Source organism: Colius striatus, chromosome W, assembly GCF_028858725.1.
Source record: "Colius striatus isolate bColStr4 chromosome W, bColStr4.1.hap1, whole genome shotgun sequence".
Taxonomy (NCBI): Eukaryota; Metazoa; Chordata; class Aves; order Coliiformes; family Coliidae; genus Colius; species Colius striatus.
The window spans coordinates 116,061-128,118 of NC_084789.1; the positions used below are offsets into that span (position 1 = coordinate 116,061).

Below are 12,058 nucleotides of genomic sequence, written 5' to 3' on the forward strand. Positions count from 1 at the left end.
CCCATCACCACAACCTGGTAACACTCCTCTAGCTCACAGCCCTGCTTTCTGCTCAACACCAAGACACATTCAACACAGACACGACCTTCACAGTGCAGGTCTATGCCAGAAGTACCACACAGTGCCCGTCTGCCTGGGCTGCCTGGAGACCCCTGGTCCAGGACAGCCCCATCTGAGCAGCCCAGCGCAGGAGCCTGCGAGCCAGGCCCCTGCGGCACACGGCAGAGCCCTAGGAGGGGCTTGGGAGGCGGCAGGGCCGGGGCCAAGCACCTGCTGGGCCGGGCCAGGCCGCTCCCGGCGCCTCTCCCGAGCTCCGGGCTCGGCACCGTCCCGCCTGCAGCAGCGCCGGGGAAGGCCCCGCGCGTTTCCCTCCCGCGATGGCGGCCCGGCCTCACCTTCGACTGCAGCCCCCGCACCAGCAGCGCCTGCCGCTGCCGTGCCTCCTGCGAGCTCTGCAGCTGGCGCTGCAGCAAGGCCAGGCCCTGTGCCCGCCCAGGTCTCAGGGGTTGCGAGATGTTGAAGGAGTTAAAAGTGGTGCTGAAGGGGTTAAAAGGGGGTCTTGGGAGGGATCTATGGGGCGGGAGGGGAGATATATGGGGCAGGGGGGTGGGATCTCTGGGGCAGGTGGAAGGGGCTGTACTAGCCTGCCCCATAGATCCTGCCCCATAGATCCCCCCCAAACCCGCCCCACATCCTGCCCCATAGATCCCCCCCATAACACTCCTAAACCTGCCCCATACATCCCCTCAAACTTGTCGCCATGCTCCTCAGGCTCGTCGTCCTCCAGCAGATCCCCCTCATCCCCTGACTCCTTCCCCCTAGCCTCAGCACTTTAACCCCGTCATGGTTTGACATGATAGCCTTTTCTGGTAAGGGGGAAGGGGCTGTAAAGATGGCTCCTGTAAGAAGTTGCTCGCAACTCTCCCCAGCTCTGAGCCAGACCCACTTCTGGGGCTGAGCCAATTAGACGCCTCCACAATCACTTTTTAAGAAGAAGTAGGAAGAGGAGGCTTCTTCCTCCTTCTTCTTCCCGTTCCTTCTTCTTCTTTTGGCTGGTGGTGGTGCAAGGAGTAGGAACAGTGAGAGAAACAACCATGCAGACTCCAAGGCCAGTAATGAAAGAGAGGAGGAGGTGTGCTGGAGCAGAGACTCCCCTGCATTCTACAGAGAGGACTGGTGAAGCTGAGATTTATTTTCATTTCTTTAAAGACCCCGCATCAGCGGTAGAGACTCATTTTGATAAAGCTGGCCCCAGACCAGGGGCAGCAATTCACTTCATTAAAGGCCCCGAGCCAGGGACAGTGACTATGGCCAGAGGAGGCCGTGTCCTGTATGGGGGAACCAACCACTTCACTGCAGACCCCAAGCAAAATGCAGTGATTTTCTTCTTTAAAACTATGGCCGGAAGAGGCCGTTTCCCGAAGGAAGGACCCTTTTTATCACTATGGCCAGAGCAGGCCGTGTACCGAGGAAGGGACCCAATATCCACAGCTGTAACTGTGGGGAGGAACTCACGACAAAGCAGCTCATTAAACATATGCCCAGAAGAGGCCTTGTCCCAAGAGAAGGATCCTATAACTGCAGAAACTGCAACCGTGGCAAAGAATCCACGCCAGAGATATTCACCAAGGACTGTGTCCCATGTGAGGGACCCTGTATCAGCAGAAGCTGCAGCTGTTGGGAACAACTCATACCAGAGAAGTTCGTTAAGGACTGTGTCCCGGGGGAGGAACCCCGTGTTGGAGCAGGGAAGAATGCCAGGAGTCGTCCTCATCTGAGAAGACAGAAGCGGCAGAGCCCATCTGTGAGAGACTCACCATATCCCCCATTCCCTGCCCCACCGAGCAGTTGAGCAGGGAGGAGGTAGAGATATCAGGAGCAGTGAGCTGGGCCCGGGAAGAAAGGAAGGATGGGGGAGGGAGAACTTAAAGTGCTGGTTGTAATTTTCTCATCATCCTACTCCCTTTTTGCTTTTATTCCGTTCTGTTTCTTGTAGAATAAACTTTCCTACTTTCCTCTCTAAGTCTAGTACTGGAGTCTGTTTTGCCTGAAACCGTAATTGGCAGTGAGCCCTCCCTGCCCTTGTCTTAATCCACAACAACCTTGCTTATCTTTTTACTCCCATTTCGCTTGGTCCTCCGCCATCCTAACAAGGGTGGGGGTGAATGGGGGCACCGAGCGAGAGACTGTTGTGGTGCTGCTGTGCTAGCTGCGCCAAACCATGACAGTTGGTTATGTTTTGGGGTTTTATGGTTATGTTTTAGTTGATGTGGGATTAAATTATTTTCTGTTTTCTTCCCCAAGTCATTATTGGCACCCAACATGGGGCTTGAACCCACAATCCCTTTCCCCTTACCAGAAAAGGCTATCATGTCAAACCATGACACCCCAGACCTACCACCACTCTCGTCGTCAGCCTTCTCCCCTTTCTGCTCTAGAAAAGGGAGGGGGCGGGGCTTCCAGAGGCCACGCCCCAATGCACAGACCACGCCCCCAACTCTTAGGCTCCATCCGGAGGCATAAGCTCCATCCACAGCCCCAAAGATCCACCCATAGATCCATTGATCCAGCTTATTGTGGTCTAATGGGGGATAAAAGGATGTGGGGCTTCAGAGGCCACGCCCATTGAGGAATAGGCTCCACCCCTGAGTATATAAGCCCCGCCCACCGCCCATAGATCCACCCATAGACCCATAGATCTGGTTTATTGTGGTCTAATGGAGGGGTAAAGGGGGCGGGGCCTTCATAGGCCAAGTCCCCAAATACAAAGACCATGCCCATTGTGCACAGGCCACACCTCCAGCCACGAGCTCCACCCTCAAAGCTTTTTTTAACCCCTTCAGCCCCATGCTTAACCCTTTCTGAGCCACTTTTAACCTCTTCAGCCCCACCTTTAACTCCTTCAGGTCCACTTTTAACCCCTTCTTGATGCTCTGCAGGTCGTCACCTTTCACTGCAAAGGCCCCCCCAAACCTCCCCCCATAAGTGTAGGGCAGCCTCCCAAGTGTGGGGCAGCACCCCAAGAGTGGGGTGAAGACCCTCAAGGGTGGGGCGAGGACACCCAAGGGTGGGGAGGAGCCTCCAGTGTGGGGCAGCTGAAGGGATTGAAGGGCAAATGGCTTCAAAGCACCTCAAATCAACCCCTAAAGCCCTTAAAAATCACTCCCAAATCCCCTCTTAAACCCCTCCTAAAGCCCTTAAACTCCCCCTAAACCCCCCATCCCCTCTTAAACCCCTCCAAAACAATTCAAATCCCCCTAAAGCCCCCCCAAACCACCTCAAATGCCCCCTAACTCCCCCAAACCACCTCAAATTCCCCCTAAAGCCCTTAAATCTGCCCTAACCCCCCCCAAAACCAGCTCAAACACCCTCCTAGACGCCTTAAACCCCCCATACCCCCCAAATCCACCTCAAATCCCCCTTAAAGCCCTTAAACCTGCCCTAAACCCCCCAAAACCATCTCAAATCCCCCCTAAAGCCCTTAAACCTGCCCTAACCTCCCCCAATCTCCTCTTAAACCACTTAAACCCCCCTAAAATCACCTCAAATGCCCCTTAAATCCCCCCTATACCCCCAAAAACCACATCAATTCCCCCCGGAAGCCGTTAAACCTGCCCTAAACCCCCCAAGACCAGCTCAAATACTCCCCTTAAAGCCCTTAAACCCCCCCAAATCCTCTCTTAATCCCCTCCTAAACACCTAAAGACCCCCTAAAGCTCCCCAAACCCCTCTAAATCCCTGTAAAACCCCTCCCAAATCCCCTCTTAAACCCCTTAAACCCCCCTAAAGGCCCTCTAAAGCCCCCAAAACCCCCTAAACCTCCCCAAATCCCCTCTTAAACCCATCCTAAACCACCTAAACCCCCCAAAATCCCCCCTAAAGAGCCTCTAAAGCCCCCAAGTCCCCCTAAAGACCCTTAAACTCTCCCAAATCCCCTTGTAAACCCCTCCTAAACCACTTAAATCCCCCTAAATACCCTCTGAAGCTCCCAAATCCCCCCTAAATCCCCTGAAAACCACCTCAAATCCCCCCGAATCCTTCTCAATCCCTCTTAAATACCCTCAAATCCCTTTTTAACCCCTTAAAGCTCCCCTAATCCCCCTCAAATCTTCCTTAAACCCCCCTCAATCCCCTCTAAACCTCCTGTAAAGCCCCCAACCCCCCCCAAATCCCTCTTAAACCCCCTCAATCCCCTTTCAACCCCTTAAACCCCCCAAACCCCTGTCCTTTGCCCCTAAACCTCCCCAAATCCCCCTTAAACCCCCCAAATCCCCCTTAATCTTCTCTAAAACCCCCAACCTCCCCAAATCCTCCTTAAGCCTCCCTCAGTCCCCCTTAAACCCCCCAAATCCCCTTTTAACCCCTTAAACCCCCCTCAATCCCCTTTTAAATCCCTCTAAACCCACCACAATCCCCCCCAAATCCACCTCAACCCCCCCAAATCCCATTTTAACCACTTAAACCCTCAAAACTCCCCTTAGATCCCCCTCAATCCCCCCTAAACTCACCTCAATCCCCTTTATACCTCCTGTAATGCCCCAAATCTCCCCTAAATCCCCTTTTAACCCCTTCAACCCCCCCAAGTCCCCCTTAAACCCCCTCAAATCCTCCTTAAACCCTCTCAAATCCTTCTTGAACCCCCCTCAATCCCCCCATAAACCCACCTCAAACCCCCCCAAATCACCTTTTAATCCCTTAAACCTACCCAACTCCCCCTTAAACGCTTCCAAATCTACCTCAAACCCCCCCCCAGCCCCAAACCTCCCTCAATCCCCTCCCCTGCTCTCCCCTGCCCCATGACTGCTCTGGGGGTGTTTCACATTTGCCTGACTTGGAGGAGCCTCTCTGGCCGCTCTTGAAGTTGAAACCGCTCTTGCCCAGTGCGATGTGTTGCCGGAGACTCGCTGCCGCTTCGAAGGGAAGCAGCAGCTTCCCATGGGCAGCTTCCCACGGGCAGCTTCCCACGGGCATCACCGGCTGTGGCTGCCCCAGCTGCTCCCGCCCAGGCTGCGGGCAGCAGAGCTTTGATCCCGGGAGGCAGGACCAGGGCCCCTATGGCAGCATCTCCCCTCCCATGCCCCAGGCTGGAGAACAAGCCCTTTCCTAAGGGGGCTGTGTGGAAGGAGGGCTGAGTGGCAGGAGCAGGAAGGGCCTGCTGCAGAGCAGGAGGGAAGCTCTGACCTGTGCCTGCTGCCTCAGGCAGTGAGACCCCAAGGGGACACACATTCCAACAGGCTGACTGCCACCAGCCTGAGCCCCTGAGGCCCCAGCCCGCCCTGTGCTGCCAGCAGACCCTTCCTCACACCACTGGGATGCTGTGACATCTGTACCTCGGCCACATCCTTGTCACTCATACGGAAGAACAGTGGGATCAGGCTCTTCCACACCTTCTTCTTCAGCTGACTCCTGCTGTTCCCCTCCACCGTGTGCAATATGTCTCCAAAGAGGCTGATGGAGACCTCTTGCACCTGGCTGGACTCCTGGGAGGGAGCAGGACAGGAGGACTTCAACAACAGCTGCTCCCTTGCCCAGATGAGTAGGGCATTGATGTGGCCCATAGGAAGGGAGAAGCTCCAGGTCAGCTCCTCATGTGGGCCACATTTGCAGCCGCAGCTGGAGAGCCCCAGCCTGTGAAAGGCCACCCAATATATCAAGGAGGGGAGCAGAGCCATCCTACCAGAGTGCCCATCAGTGGGGCTCAGGCTCCACAGCTCCTTACATCATCCAAGAGGTGTGGGAGCTCCTTGGAGAGCTTCAGAGCGACGGGGCTGGCCTCATGCATCTGCACATTCCTGAAGACAGCCAGGGCCTTCAGCTTGATGTCAGCACTGGCACACGGCAGCATCTCCATCATGTCTGGCAGCAGCACCTGCATGTTTCTGGCCTGTCTGAAACACACAGGCTCGTGTGTGTGAGGCACCGAGAGATCCCCCCTGACCCGCAGTCACTTGACTACACGCTGCTCACCATCTTGGAGTCCTGCGACAGGGTGACGAGGCCTCTGAGCAGCAGGGAGAGCACCAGCGTGCTGGGATGCCTCAGGAACCTCCAGGCTCAGTACATTTCCTCCAAGTCCTCTGCAGCCCTGATTGCATGGGCCAGCAGCTGCTGGAGAGATGGCAGTGAGGGAGCGGCAGAGCCGGACGGGCTCCATGCGGCTCCCACTTCCCAGCGGCATCTCAGCGCCAGGGCAGCGGGGCAGACAGCCCGTCCTGGGGGCGGCTGGGACCATTGGGGCCTCATGTCTGTGCCAGCTCCTCCTGCCCTCCCAGCCCTGATGCCTTTGAGGGGTGATGGGGCAGCAAGAGCCAGCACAAAGGTGGCACCAACGCTGGCGCTGATATGTGTCCAGGGTCCCAGTCTGTGCAGGGGCTGTGCAGAGCTCTGCCCTGCTCTGACTCTGGCTCCCAGCCCTTCCCAGCCCTGGCCCTGCCCCAGCCCCAGCACTCCAGCCCGCAGAAGGAGGCTGCAGGCACGGGGGAACTGACTCCTCACTCACCACCAAGGGAGAGATGCAGGCGTCTTCCAGGGCAGAGCCCAACAGCCCACGTGGTCACCAGTCCCGCAGTGCATCCATCACCTCCCTCAGGGCGCTATGCAAAGGGTCGGGCGCCAAGAAGATCCCCTCCAGCATGGCCAGGGCAGCGCTGCAGAACCACAGCCTCTGTCAGTAGGGCTGCCGCAGCCACCGTGCCATGCTCGTGCGGCCTCAGCACTGCCAGCCTGTGCTGCAGCCCTGCCCCGACACCTCCTGCGCTTGGGGTGCCCGGGGCCCTGATTCATAGGTAGATCGGTAAGTTTAGGTTATGGAAGCTTGCTTATTAAAACTTACAGTATTAGTTAGAAGATCACACATATAGTTTTATGAAACTGCTAGTCTTGTAATCCCACAAACAGAGCTGTTGGAACAACACAGCTATTTCTTGTAACACAACTATTGCTTAGCACTGATAGTTTCAAGACTGGTATGTACCTAAACAAAATTATTATGGCGAAGCTCTTACATTAGTTCTACACTTGAACATTTGGACATTGTACACCACTGATAATTACAAGGCCTGCTTAGTCCTAAACAAACTGTTATCTGGGATGGCAGAGGTTTTAGGCCAGTTTTCATCCTGTTCAAGGTCCCAGGAGTAAAGATATTGCAAGGAAAGTTTGGATCTTAATCCAACAGCGATCCCTAATGACCACTGAAGGAAACAAGAGGACACTGAAAGAAGCGTGATGGAGGCGTAACTTGGGTGGACCAAGAAGGGACTATGGGTGGGTCCTTTCCTGGAAATGTGATGAATATTCATGTTTGCTGTAAATATAAACTGAAAATCCAAAGGCTGGGGTGGGCACGGCACGTTTGGTGGAAAAATCCCCCTGTGTTCCCCAGCGCTGCAATAAAGAATCCCTGCTTCATGGTTACATTGGCTATTGAGTCCTGACTGGCTTCTTCATGGCATCACCCAAAACCCCCTGAAACCACCTGATACCCCCAAAGATCCCCCCAAACCACCTGATACCCCCCAAAGACCCCCCAAACTCCCCTAATTCCCCCCCAGGCCCCTCCCAAACTGCCCCAAAACAACTCAATACACCCCCAAATCCCCCCAGATGCCTCCAAACCCCCCCAAATACCCTCCAAAGCCCTCCCAAAACCACTCAATGCACCCCTAATCCCCCCCCAAAAGCCTCATATTTGGGGAGGGGGCAGGGGAATTAGAACCCCTCTCCCCGGGTTGTGGCAGCCCCTAATAAAGTCGCTTGAACATTGGATGGGGGGGTTTGAGGGGGCCTGAGGGGGGTCTTTGGGGGTGTATCAAGTTGTTTTGGATGGGTTGGGAGGGGAACTGGGGGTTTGGGGGGGTATTTGAGGAGGTTTGGGGGAGTCTGGGGAGTTTTGGGGGGGCTTGGGGTGACTTTTGGGGCATATCGAGCAGTTTGGGGGATTTGGGGGGTCAAGGTATTTGGGAGGGCTTTGGAAGGGTTTTGGGGTGATTTGGGGGGATCTGGGGTATTTCGGCAGCAGTTTGGGGTGATTTGGGAGTGTTTTGGAGCCGTTCGGGGGGGTGGGGCGATTTGGGATGTATCAAGGGGTTTTGGGGGGGTCCAGGGGGAATTTGGGGAGTTGAAGGGGTTTGGGGGGGGTCTGGGGAGTTTTGAGGGGAGTTTGGAGGGTTTTGGTGTGATTTGGGGGGTTGGGACTCAATTTGAGAGAGTTGGGAGTCGGTTTGGGGGGATTAGAGGGGTTGGATGGGGTGAGAATGGGTTCAAACTCTCTCAGTTTAACTAGAGAGTCCTTGTCTGAGTGAGGAGCTGCCCCACACTTATGGGGCAGAGCCACAACTTGGGGGGCAGGGTCAGTTTTGGGGGGGGGTTGGAAGGGGTTGATGGGGTGAGAAAGGGTTGCTGTCCCACACTTATGGGGCAGGACTCACACTTGGGGGGCTGGGGAGGATTTGGGAGGGTTGGATGGGGTGAGAAAGGGTTAAAACTCTTGAATCATCTGGCTGTGGGGCTGCTCCACACTTATGGAGCTGCCCCACACTTGTGGGGCCAGTGCCCCCAGAACATGATCCTGGGCACAGCCCCCCTGGACGGCCCAGAGCAGGGAACATCTGCTGCTGGCCAAACAGGTACTGGGGGGCAGGGATCTATGGGGCAGGGGGTGGGGCAGGTGTGGGGTAGGGGGAGGGGCAGGGAGCTGTGGGGCAGGGGGTGGGGCAGCTGTGGGGTGGGGTGTGGGGCAGGAGTGGGGAGAGATGTGGGGCAGCTATGGGGCAGGGGGATGAGGAGATGTTGGGCAGGTGTGGGGGGGACCTATGGGTCAGGGAGGGATCTGGGAGGCTCTATGGGGCAGAAGGATGTGTGGGGCAGGATGTGTGGGACAAGGTCTGTGGATCTGTGCCCTACAGGTGGGGGTGCAGCACGTGCTGGTCTATGTGAACAACCCCGGTGATCGTGGGCTCAGCCCTGTGTGCCCTGCAGGTCAGATCAGACCCACACAACCTGCCCCATAGATCCTGCCCCACACATCCTGACCCATAGATCCTGCCTCACACCCAGCCCCACACCTCTGTGGCCCCGGAAGCTGGTGATGCCAGGGGAGGACATGGTCCTGGCTCTGCTCCTTCGTGTGCCCCATACCCTGACCCCCACCCACTCAGAGACCCCCACTCACAATAACCCCTCAGCAGCTGCCTGTGAGGGGAGGGGGTGAAAGGCGAAGCTTTCCTCTACCCAGGCAGACGCACACCTCAGAGGAAAACGAGGAGCCGACTTGATGCAAACGCACGAGGTGAGGTTTATTTCGGAGCTCCGGGCCGTCTCGTAACTCACGCAGGAGTCAGAGGAGGTGACCCTGGTGCTCAGTAGGAAAGGGTTTTTATAGGGTTTACACGCCACACAAAAGATATAGGGTTCAAACAATAGTTACAAGCTCTTGACCCTCGGTCTGGCCTTTCCTGATAACCACAGGCCGCAGCCTTTTTTAGGAAATGTTTTTAACTTCTGCTTCTTGGAAATGAAGCGGTCTCAATGAGACTGCACTTTTGCTGAGGCGGTTGTTGTTCTCATGGTGTGCAGGCCGTACTCCATTTTGTTTGTTTCACTTCTTCTCAGTTTCGCCTCTTCTCAGGGGAAGATAAGCCCACTCTGAGACCTCTCTCCTCCCCCCAATTTGTGTCTCAAAGTCGCTGGTTTTGGTTCATTTCAATTAGAAACTTTTTGTTTTCCAGACGTTTCTTTTGGGGGCCGTTTCAGGGTCGTTTTTGTGCCCCACCCCCACCCCCCAAAGCCCCTCCTCCCCACTATAAATAGTACAACCCCGGAGGGGCGGGAGGTGTCACACGCCTCTCCCCCCACTTAAGGGTCAGAAAATGCTCCTCCTCCCCCCCAAATGCCACTTGGGGGGCAGGAAAAGGTCCCTCCCCCTCCTCCCCCCCCCCAACTTGTGAGGCAAAGACTGGGGGAGGGGTCTCAGGTGCCGGGGAAGTGAAACTGGAGCTGCGACGGGACTGGGGGGAGAAAGTGGGGGGAGGAAGGGGGTCAGAAGAGGGGCGCCCTATAAGTGACCCCCAACCCCCCCTCAAATCCCACCCAAGCACCCCCCTAGACCCATAAGTGCCCCCCCAACTACCCCCAGGATCCCCCAACCGCCCCCCAGACCCACGAGTGCCCCCCCAACCCCCCCCAGAGCCCCTCAAATCCCCCTCTGCCCCTTCAGTTGTCCCCCCGCCCCCTAAGTGCCCCCCAGACCCCTCTTTGCCCCTAAATACCCCTCTAAGTGCCCCCAACTCCCCCCCAGGCCCCTCCCAGATGCCCCCAGGCCCTCCCAACTGCCCTCCACTTCCTCCCAGTCACCCCCCGGCCCCCCATCTACCTCCCAGAAGCTCTTCTGCTCCCCAAATGCTCCTCTAAGTGCCCTCAACTCCCGCCCCCCACCTGCCCCACGTGGGTGACTCCATATCCCTGCGAAGACGGCGCTGGAGTGGGGGGGCGTTGGGGGCATAGGGGAGGGGCGGAAGAACCGGAAGTGGGAGGGGCGTCAGGAAGAGGGAGGGGCGGGATCCCCCAAATAGGGGTTTTGGGCCCCCATCCCGATCGCCCCTCCATCACCTCATATCGCCCCTCCTCCCTTCCTCACCTGCGAGGGGCAGTGGGGGAAGGGCTGCACGAGGGGGGGCTGGGCCCTGAACTGCTGCGGCCCGTAAATGGAGGAGGAGGAAGGGAGGGGCAGGAGCTCCAGCCCCTGGGGCCACTAAGGTGGGGGCTCCAGTAGCCGCCGGCAGCAGCGGGGGACGGGCTGAGGGGGGGAGGGGTGAGGAGCGGCCTCTGAGCGCTGCGGGACCGACCCGGGGGGGGGGGAGTGTGAGAGATTTGGGGGGGTAGGGGGATTTGGGGGTGAAGGAGGGGCATTGAGGGGAAAATGGGGGGTGAGGCCTTTTGGGGAGGGGTTTAAGGGTGGGGGAGGGGTATTTGGGGTTGAGGATGGGGATTTGGAAGTGGGGGGCATGTGGGGGAGGGGGATTGAAGGGTAATTTGGGGGGTGGGGTTGGGGGGGAGAGTCCCCACTCACCTTTGCCTCCCCTGAAACTTTTCCTGTGGGGAAGGGGCGACGGCGTAAGGGAACATCTGGGGGGTTGTGGGGAGGGAAAGGGTTAAACGGGGGGGAGGGGGGCTTTAGGGGGATGAGGGGGCTGAGAGTCACCTGCAAGGGGGGGGGGGGAGTCCCAAGTGCAGGAGAGGGGGCAGGTAGGAGATGTAATGGGGGCTGTAGACGCCCGCTCTCCCGGGGAGGAAAGGGTTAAAGGCCCAAATCCAGCCTTTTTCACCCCAAAAATACCCCTCCATCCCTCAATTGCCCCCCTGTAAGAAACAAAAGTTTTCTCGATAAAGACTCAGGTCAGACTCTGCAGTGAAGCACTTTTATTAAGCGTTCTTGCAAGAGCAGGTGTCCTAGCTAGTAGGCACACCTGATAGATACAATATTCGGCTTTTCATTCCCTATCCCTTGTTTCCCCATTGATTAGGTATTCCAAGCTTTACAACTTCCCGAGGCGCCTACAATTCCCTCAGGGGATGTCTGGTTCTTGTATCTTATCACCCATTCCCCTACAGTCCTAAGATTTAAGACTCTAGTTAACATTACACAGAAACAGATAATGGTAAAAATTCTTTGTCTTAATTTTTTTTTCTCTATTCCTGCAAAAGCAACATCAATATTTCTTACATCCCTCCCTCCTTCAATTGCTCCCACAACCCCCAATTGCCCCCCATCACCCCCTAATTTCCCCCCCACTCCCTCCAACTGCCCCCCCATCACCCCACCACCTTTTTGTGCCCCCCCTCAGCCCCTCCTGGGACCCCCAAAACGGGGGGGGGGGGAGGGGGGTTCCCAAAGCACCTCCCCTACCCCCCTATCCCCCCTCCCAAAACTGGGAGAGTGTCCTGTGTGTCCTCCCTCACCTTTCCCGGGCTTTGGGGCCGTTCTGGGAGGTCCCGAAGCAGCTCTGGGGGAGGAGGAGACCCCCAAATTAGGGGTGGGGGGAGCCCTCCCTCTGCCCCT

The 12,058-nt window shown here is 56.8% G+C and overlaps 1 protein-coding gene across 11 annotated transcripts in view; it reads right to left on the reverse strand.

The window, feature by feature from the left end:
• LOC133628614 (protein NYNRIN-like) overlaps positions 1-10,498 on the reverse strand; it is a 28,702-nt gene extending 18,204 nt beyond the window's left edge. For 3 of the 11 annotated variants that reach the window (XR_009820765.1, XM_062017012.1, XM_062017003.1), the window contains exons 1-6: positions 10,373-10,498; positions 9,173-10,007; positions 6,500-6,647; positions 5,968-6,108; positions 5,678-5,888; positions 5,331-5,480 (exon numbers count right to left, since the gene is read on the reverse strand). The gene's annotated coding sequence lies outside the window, so the exon portion shown is untranslated. Of the gene's footprint in view, positions 1-2,398; positions 2,426-5,330; positions 5,481-5,677; positions 5,889-5,967; positions 6,109-6,499; positions 6,648-9,172; positions 10,008-10,372 lie in introns of those variants that run through there. The other 8 variants (XM_062017007.1, XM_062017004.1, XM_062017005.1 and 5 more) reach the window with 8 other exon arrangements.
• Between the last annotated feature and the right edge of the window lie 1,560 nt (positions 10,499-12,058).